Source organism: Tachyglossus aculeatus, chromosome 23, assembly GCF_015852505.1.
Source record: "Tachyglossus aculeatus isolate mTacAcu1 chromosome 23, mTacAcu1.pri, whole genome shotgun sequence".
Classification (NCBI taxonomy): domain Eukaryota; kingdom Metazoa; phylum Chordata; class Mammalia; order Monotremata; family Tachyglossidae; genus Tachyglossus; species Tachyglossus aculeatus.
In genome coordinates this window covers 29,283,048-29,289,145 of record NC_052088.1, presented here as the reverse complement: position 1 = coordinate 29,289,145, position 6,098 = coordinate 29,283,048, and the positions used below count along the sequence as shown (strand labels likewise).

The window sequence follows — 6,098 nt, the reverse complement described above, 5'->3', positions numbered from 1 at the left end:
GGAAGAGACTCGCCAAGAATCTGGATGCCAGCGAGGGTCAGAGCAATAACAGCAGGGAAGATCTCGTGGGCAGCAAGTCCAGTGGGGAAAAGAAAAAAAGAGTGGACGCAAAAGCAAGCTGTTCTTCCCAAAAGACAAGAACCAGGCTTGCCATTAAATATCCCTTTCCCTTCTTTTTAAAAGAAAGATCACCCTGGAATTAGAAACCCAACAACTTACCTTTCTTGCCCAGAAAAATACCCGAACCTACTACAAAATCAAATGGTGAGAAGCCTAAATGTCATTCATTCAATCATACTTAGAGGGCTTACTATGTGCAGGCCTTGGGAGAGTACGACAATAACCGGACACATTTTCTACCCACAACGAGCTTAAAGTCTAGAGGGGGAGACAGACATTAATAGAAATAAATAATTAACAACTATGGAGAAGAGTGCTCTGGAGCTGGGAGGCAGGGAAAAGTGAAGGGAGCAAGTCAGGATGATGCAGGAAGGAGAGGGAGAAGAGGAAAGGCGGGCTTAGTCAGGGAAGGCCTCTTGGAGGAGATGTACCTTCAAACGTAGAACAGTGCTCAGCATTTAGTGTTTGGCACATAGTAAGCGCTTAACAAATCCAGTAATTATTATTATTGATAAAGATTTGAAAAGGAAGAGAGTAATTATCACGAAATGCTGGCTAAACATTCCACTTTGTTTTGTAAAGAGTCAGTCACGGCGAACAAACTTCCTTCTAAAGCCAAAGTGATCGTCTGTTCCACATGTTTTGTTTTGTTGTCTGTCTCCCCCTTCTAGACTGTGAGCCCATTGTTGGGTAGGTACCATCTCTATATGTTGCCAATTTGTACTTCCCAAGTGCTTAGTACAGTGCTCTGCACACAGTAAGTGCTCAATAAATACGATTGAATGAATGAATGAATGAACAGGGCCATCGCTCCCTTGTGTTCTGTCAAGTGTCAGCATGGCAGAGAGATCTTACCGATTCCAGGACGAGGATCTCCTTGGTGTCAGAGTGCCTGCCTTTGATGTTCTAAAGCAACGAATTAATCAATCAAATTTATTGTGCTCTCACTGTGTGCAGGTACTGTATGAAGAGCTTGGGAGAGTATGACACAAGAACGGACACATTCCCTGCCCACAACTAACTCACAGTCTAGTAGGGGGAAAACAGACATTAAAATAAATAAATTATGGATATGGGAATAAGCGCTGCAGGGCTGAGGGAGGGTTGAATAAAGGGAGCAAGTCAGAGTGATGCAGAAGGGAGTCAGGGAAGGCCCCTTGGAGGAGATGGATCATCAGTAAGGCTTTGAACAGGAGGAGAGTAACTGTGGGATATGAAAAGGGAGGGCATTCCAGGCCAGAGGTCGGCAGTGAGATAGATGAGATCGAGGTATGGTGAGGAGGTTGGCACTGGAGGAGCAAAGTGTGCCATTCAATTTGGAGTAGGAAAGTAGCGAGGTGAGGTAGGAGGGGATGAGGTGATTGAGTGTTTTAAAGCCAATGCAGTGGTAATAGAGGAGGAGAAGGAAAGGTAACCAGGGCAAGGGGCACAGACAGATGCAGGAAGAGGAGGAAGGAGAGCTTGAATGAGAAGAGTTATAAGGGGAGGAGGTCTGAACTCTATGGTGAGGTCCAGGGACTGGGGAAACCCGAGGAGTCTAGAAGAAGCCTCACAGTCTTAGACCCCATTTTGCAAATGAAGTCACTGAGGTACTGAGATGTTTATATTGTCTGTCTCCCCCTCTAGACTGTAAACTTGATGTGTCTACCAACTCTCTTGTGCTCTCCCAAGTGCTTAGTACAGTGCTCTGCCCATAATGAGCACTCCATAAATGCCACTGATTGATTGATTCAGTGACTCATTCAAGATCACACAGCAGACAAGGGGCAGAGACAGGATTAGAACCCAGGTCCTCTGACTCCTAAGGCCCATGCTTTTTCCACTGGGCCATGCTGTTTCTCAACATCTTGTGGGGGGTGACTGAGGAAAGGGGCTTGTTGGAAAATAAATGCCAACTGGAAACATGCAAAAAGAGTCTAAATGACCAGCTCTTTTGCATTGTATTGAAATAGGTAGTAATGGGTTAAGTAGGAAAAACATAAAATGTGTTAATTTACACCTATGTTACTTGTACACTTTGACAGAGGGATAGGTGGATAACTGGGATTGACGTCTCTTTCCAGCTACTTTGCAAAGCTTCCATAATTTTAAATAATTTATTTCAAAAAGTAAAACAATACACACATCTGATGAGAAACAGAATTGCAATAATTTAAATTTCCCTATGACCAACTAGGATTTTAATGGGAAATAACAGAACCGAATTAATCACTTAGTATAGAATAAAAGATGTTAGTGAAAGCTATTGATCCTAGTTATAGTCAACTAAAGGCATCCTGTACTTCTTGCAAATAACTGAGAAATATTCCTCTTGGAAACAAAACTATGTGACATTTTCTAAACTAACTCTCTTTTCCTCTCTCATTCCCCCAGCTTGGAATCATCAAGGAAACTTATAGAAAATGAATCTGCTGCTTGAAAGTTCACTTATGTTTCATCCTCCCACCTCGCTACATTTTCATGAATGTGACAACACAGTGATTTCCCAAGCAGCCAAGCTTAATGTCACCAACAGAAAAAACAGGGGGAAAAGTAGCAGCTTAAGACAAGCTCTCAAGCACAAAGATTCTGTTCTCAAGAAAATACACCAAGAAGGAAAAGTGGGCAAGAAATCCACGTGGTATGTAAACAGAACTCTCTCTCGAATGTTATTCTAAGCTTTCTAGGGTATCCACAGATCTTCGGTGAGAAATGAGGTGAGCCTACACTTTTTAATATACAGTTTATTTTTAGGTCCCATTAATCAATATTTGAGGGCAGAGTGTAACGCTGCTCGTTAACAAAAAAATTTTCAAAACTCACAAATGGCATCATGCCAGTGCTCAGACCCAAGCTACCTATAACCATAGTTTTAAATATTAAAGGGGAGAGACGGATGATTGATTTCCCATCCCAGTTTGGAGAATCGTGAGGTGGTGAGTTATACATCAAATACTGTCAAACTTGCAGTTCTAACATTTTGCCTCTTCATCCGTAGCTGCACCTCTTGAAGAAAAAAAAATGAAAGACCTCTAATAGCCCTTCGACAAACTGAGCCAACTTTGTTCCTTGCATACTAAGACCAGTATCAGCTTTCCTTTTGCTCCTGGTTTCTATGAAGAAGTCAAGCTATTCTTCCACGCGGGCTGAGTCTACACAGCAAATTGTCTGGGTAATTCAGATCAGATAATAACACTTCCACCTCAAGATGAGAAGTAGCATGGCTAGAGGATAGAGCACAGGCTTGAGAGTCAGAACGATCTGATCTCAGCTCTGCCACTTGCCTCCTGTGTGACCTTGGGCAAATCATTTCACTTAGCTGGCAAGTGGCGGAGCCAGGATTTGAGCCCATGACCTCTGACTCCAAAGCCCAGGCTCTTTCCACGGAGCCATGTTGCTTCTCTAAGACTGTGAGCCCCCCGTGGGACAACCTGATCACCTTGTAACCTCCCCAGTGCTTAGAACAATGCTTTGCACATAGTAAGTGCTTAAAAAATGCCATTATTATTATTATTCTCTGTACCTTGGATACTTCATCTATAATATGGAGATTAAGACTATGTGTCCGCTGTGGGGCAGGGACTGCATCCCACCTGATTAGCTTGAATCTACCCCAGTGCTTAGTACAGTGCCTGACACATAGTAAGTGCTTAGCAAATACCACACACACACACACAAAAAAAAAAATCCTAGTATTCCAGTACACCTAAAACATTGGATAATTGATGCGAATCTGTATTGTTTCCACTAATTCACCCCACCCTCAGCTCTACAGCTCTTATATACGTAATCATAATTATTCATATTAATGTCTGTATCCCCTCTAGACTGTACGCTCCTTGTGGGCAAGAAACATGTATACCAACTATGTGGTACTATATTCTTCCATGCATGTAATACAGTGATCTGAGCACAGTGCATGCTCAAGAAATTTTGTTGATTGATGATAATTAGAGATAAAAGTGTTATGGCAAATCCTATCTCTGTTCGGAATTGAAGTTTCTTTACAGTTTGTTTTCCGGAGCCTGATAAACTTATCCAAATAACTAAGATGTAACTGTGGCAACTAAACTTCATAGGTTGGGCTGTTGTGATCAAGTAATGATCAGTTTTGTCCCCTGTATAGGGAACACAGTTTGTATACTAGTGAACACCATGAAATGTTCCCGACTGCTTTAAAATAAGTATTCTTTTTATGGAATTGTAGGCTTTTGTTGGAGATATAGAGCTAACATTTTTCAAATGGAATCTCCTTGATAAGGAGTCAATCAATCAATCAATGGTATTTTTTGAGCACTTGCTATGTGTAGAGCACCGTACTAAGCACTTGGGAACGAAAATAATAATAATTATGGTACTTGTTAAGCACTTACTATGTGCCAAGCATTGTTCTAAGTGCCAGGGTAGGTACAAATTAATCAGGTTGGACAGTCTCTGTCCCACGTGGGGCTCAGAATCTTAAATCCCCATTTCACAGATGAGGGAACAGAGGCCCAGAGAAGTAAAGTGATTTGCCCAAGGTCACACAGCAGACAAGTGGAGGAGTAGGATTAGAACTCAGGTCCTTCTGACTCCCTAGTCCATGCTCTCTCCACTAAGCCATGTTGCCTCTCTAAAAGAACCATACAGAGTTGGTAGTTACAATCCATGCCACAAGAAGCTTACAGTCTATAAGGTCTTGAGTCAGAAAGAGAGCCCCCTCCTCCCCCTCCCCCTCCCCCGCCTTACCTCCTTCCCCTCTCCACAGCACCTGTATATATGTATATATGTTCGTACAGATTTATTACTCTATTTATTTATTTTATTTGTACATATTTATTCTATTTATTTTATTTTGTTAATTTGTTTTGTTCTCCGTCTCCCCCTTCTAGACTGTGATCCCACTGTTGGGTAGGGACCATCTCTATATGTTGCCAACTTGTACTTCCCAAGCACTTAGTACAGTGCTCTGCACAGAGTAAGCGCTCAATAAATACGATCGAATGAAATGAATGAATCTATTCTGAGCTGAGCACTACACTGAGCAATTGGGAGAGCAAATTGGGTAGACATGATCCCTGTCCTTGAAATGCTTACAATTGAGAGGGAGATACAGACACTTAGAACAATGGACACTCCGGTATGATTGACTGATCGATTAAAGAGCATTCTTCCTCTTACCTGTAAATTATTTTGGGTCTGTTTCCCTCATTTGATTGTTGTTGTTGCCATCTTATGTTGTCGAGTTGTGTCCAACCCATAGCAACACCACAGACACATCTTTCCCAGAATGCCCGACCTCCATATGCAATAGTTCTGGCAGTGTATCCATAGAGTTTTCTTGGTAAAAATATGGAAGCGGTTTACCATTGCCACCTCCCGCACAGAAAACCTCAAAATATGATTGAATGAATAAACCTGACTGCCCACCCTCAACTCTCTCCTGTGTCGCTGCTGCCCAGCACGGGTGAGTTTTGACTTGTAGCAGATTGTCTGTCACTCGCTAGCCACTGGCCAAGCTGGGAATGGGATGAGTAGGCCTCTGCTTGACTGTCTCTCCCATTGCCAAGACTGGTAGAGGACTGGAAACTCTCCAGGTGTGAAGCTGAGAGGTGACCTTCGATTGAAGGCTCTATGAAAGCAGGGATTGTGTCTTGGTTCTCTGTTATATTCTCCCAAGTGCTTAGTACAGTGCTCTCCACACAGGAGGCACTCAAAATCTCTTAAACTTAACATCAGCTGCCTAAAGGACCTCTTTTAGAGGTAATGGTTGTAGAGTCAGTGTGAGCTTGTTGTCCATCTGAAAATAGCCCATCCAGCACTTTGTCAATTGATCATCAATTGACAATCAATTGACCAATTGATTGATGAGATCAATCAATCAAATCAATCAATGGTATTCATTGAGCACTTTCTATGTGCAGAGCCCTGTGCTAAGCTCTTGGGGGAATACTGTACAACAGAATTAGCAGACACATTCCCTGCCGATAATGAGCTTACCATTTAGAGGATGCCACGCT

General features: G+C 42.4%; 1 non-coding gene across 1 annotated transcript; it reads right to left on the bottom strand.

Moving 5' to 3' along the window:
* Positions 1 to 5,555: 5,555 nt before the first annotated feature.
* On the bottom strand, positions 5,556 to 5,693 carry LOC119944954. The gene has a single exon (XR_005456093.1). It is a non-coding gene; the product is annotated as a small nucleolar RNA SNORA7 (small nucleolar RNA).
* Positions 5,694 to 6,098: the final 405 nt, after the last annotated feature.